The sequence below is a fragment of the Rutilus rutilus genome (genome assembly GCF_951802725.1).
Source record: "Rutilus rutilus genome assembly, chromosome: 11".
NCBI classification, from domain to species: domain Eukaryota; kingdom Metazoa; phylum Chordata; class Actinopteri; order Cypriniformes; family Leuciscidae; genus Rutilus; species Rutilus rutilus.
In genome coordinates this window covers 2,010,132-2,012,631 of record NC_140216.1, presented here as the reverse complement: position 1 = coordinate 2,012,631, position 2,500 = coordinate 2,010,132, and the positions used below count along the sequence as shown (strand labels likewise).

The 2,500-nt window shown below is 38.2% G+C and overlaps 1 protein-coding gene across 1 annotated transcript in view; it reads right to left on the bottom strand.

Moving 5' to 3' along the window:
- Positions 1–631: 631 nt before the first annotated feature.
- Positions 632–2,500, bottom strand: part of ext1b (exostosin glycosyltransferase 1b) — a 109,887-nt gene continuing 108,018 nt past the window's right edge. Inside the window, exon 11 of the mRNA XM_084423363.1 lies at positions 632–2,500. This exon is cut by the window's right edge and continues 1,447 nt beyond it. The gene's annotated coding sequence lies outside the window, so the exon portion shown is untranslated.

Sequence of the window (2,500 nt, the reverse complement as noted above, 5' to 3'; positions counted from 1 at the left end):
ATTAAAGCAGATTATGATAATAATAATTTTTTTATCTTTTATTTTTTGCTAAGTCATAAGTACGGTCTGATTTCAGTATTAGATATTAAAGCAGATTATGATAATGATTTTTTTTTCTTTTATGATTTTTTTTATTTTTTGATAAGTCTAAAGTATGGTCTGATTTCAGTATTAAATATTAAAGCAGATTATGATAATGATTTTTTTTTTTTCTTTTACGATTTTATGATTTTTTTTCTTTTTTGATAAGTCTAAAGTACGGTCTGATTTCAGTATTAGATATTAAAGCAGATTATGATAATGATTTTTTTATCTTTTATGATTTTTTGATAAGTCAAAAGTACGGTCTGATTTCAGTATTAGATATTAAAGCAGCCTCAAAAATCACAATACGAGAAATTTTTACAATCAATAGCGCTGAATTCCATCATGAACGGTTCGATGCACACAGTAAAAAGTGCTGACCTGAAATTATAACCTTGAGTTATTTCTAAACTAATATTCTCAGGTTCATTCAGTGATATTATGATTTGATTATAATGATTATGTTTTTTTTTCTACCAGTGTACCTCCACATTATTTCCACTCGCCTCTTTATGACTATTATTAACCAGAAACACGACACACATCGTTATAGCATCAAATATGACTTTATTCATTTTCTTATAAATCATTCATACAAAATTGGCATTCTGCAATTTCTTTATTACCTCTATAAAAAGTCATCTGTTAATTACTGGGATGACGGGTCAGGACAGGAGGGAGCAAAACAAAGAAATCTGAACAGAAATAACCCAAAACAAACCAGTATTTACTCATAAATAGTCTAAAGTGGTCATGCAAGTCTGGTTAACAGCCTAACGTGAGCAACGCCGTCCAATCCTTATTAGTGTCGAACGCTATCCGGAGGACCGGGTCAGGGGTCGCGAACTCTGTTCACTGGAATCAAAAGGCACAATCAGGGAGAGATCGGTGACATTGTTGAGCATGAGTCCATATTGCTTATTGCTAATCACAGAACGTAAGGTTAAAGTTAGTATGCAGATTTACCAGACAGTGTGATCCTGACTAAACGATGCAAACAAACATTACTTCGCTAAAGCAACATAACATAACAGGTAATTGCATGAGTTTTAATCTGCCAAGATTCTTTGGTGATCTTGCGTGTGTGTAGTTTAGCAGCAGCATTCAACCGGCCGATTGCAAATGAATGGCTTTGTCACGTTAAGCTGGGTGATTAAAATAACACTGGCATCAACGCAGACACCCATCAGTGTGTGGACGAGCGGATCTGGCGGATCTCAAGCCCTGATGGCACAGAGATGCACGTCAATCAAAACCCCTAAAACCATCTCGCGCGTATATAATCATGTAGATCCAGCTGTTTGTACAGCAATAAGTCACGCTTATGCATGAAACTGACGTTGATTCGGTGATATGGCATTATAACAAGGACAATCATAGGTGGATCATTTTTTAAAATTGGTTTTCTGAACTTAAAACTCAACCAGATGTGGGCCATTTGTGTTAAAACTAATCACGAATGCAACCGTTAAAGAGGGCAGACACGAGAAGCTTTCAGGGACGTATTAATTCACATACCGTACTTGTATAACAAGATTCAAGCGAGCACCTAAACAACGCAAATGTCAAGATGGACGAAACACTTTAAAATGTCATTTTCAGGCCACGATTAGGATTCTCATCCGGTTCGGATAAAGCCGGTTGAATCACACGAGATTTCTCAGGTTTAAAAAAAATAAAAAAATCACGATTTAATGTAAAAAAAAAAAAAGTGTATTAAAATACAACGCAAAACAACTCGGGTTCCTAAACAACATTCAGTGTCAGATATGCGTTTGAACGACGTAGTGTAGGCTACTAATATATCAGCGTCAACCGAATTCCTGATGATGCGTAATGCGAAGGGAAAGTGGGAAGGAAAAGGAAAAGGCTTTGGCTCACAGCTGGCACATCTTAAGTCCAGTCACCTTCACTAAAGGCCACTAAAGCTCAGCTCTCCTTCAAGTCATCAGACATTCACGTTCCCTCGACAGGAAGGATGTGTGTCGCTTCGCAGGGGGCGTAAATTAGCCGGCGTCCGTTTGTGGCTGAGCGAGTTTTACACGCGGACAGGAGGACGAGGAACGAGGCGGTGCAGCTGAACTTTGACGGACAGCTCATTTTTCACAGGGACAGGGAAGATAAAGGAGGCGAGAGACGTCTCACTTAAACTGCGGACCGAAGTCCTGACGATGCAGACCTGTCTGAAGTTCCTCCGGTGAACAGATGGTGTTGTGCACTGTAAGCTCTTGCCTTTGCTTCCACGCTCATTTACTATGACCAACGTTTTTCCCCAAGTCTGGCTGGGAGGATTCGGGGAATTCTAATTAATATTATATAAAAAAAATGCATTTTAAGGTGGATTTGCATTCATTAATTAGATAGGGAGGGTTTGACAAGCCACTTAAGGAAACTCATTAGTCTTGGCACTGTTTCT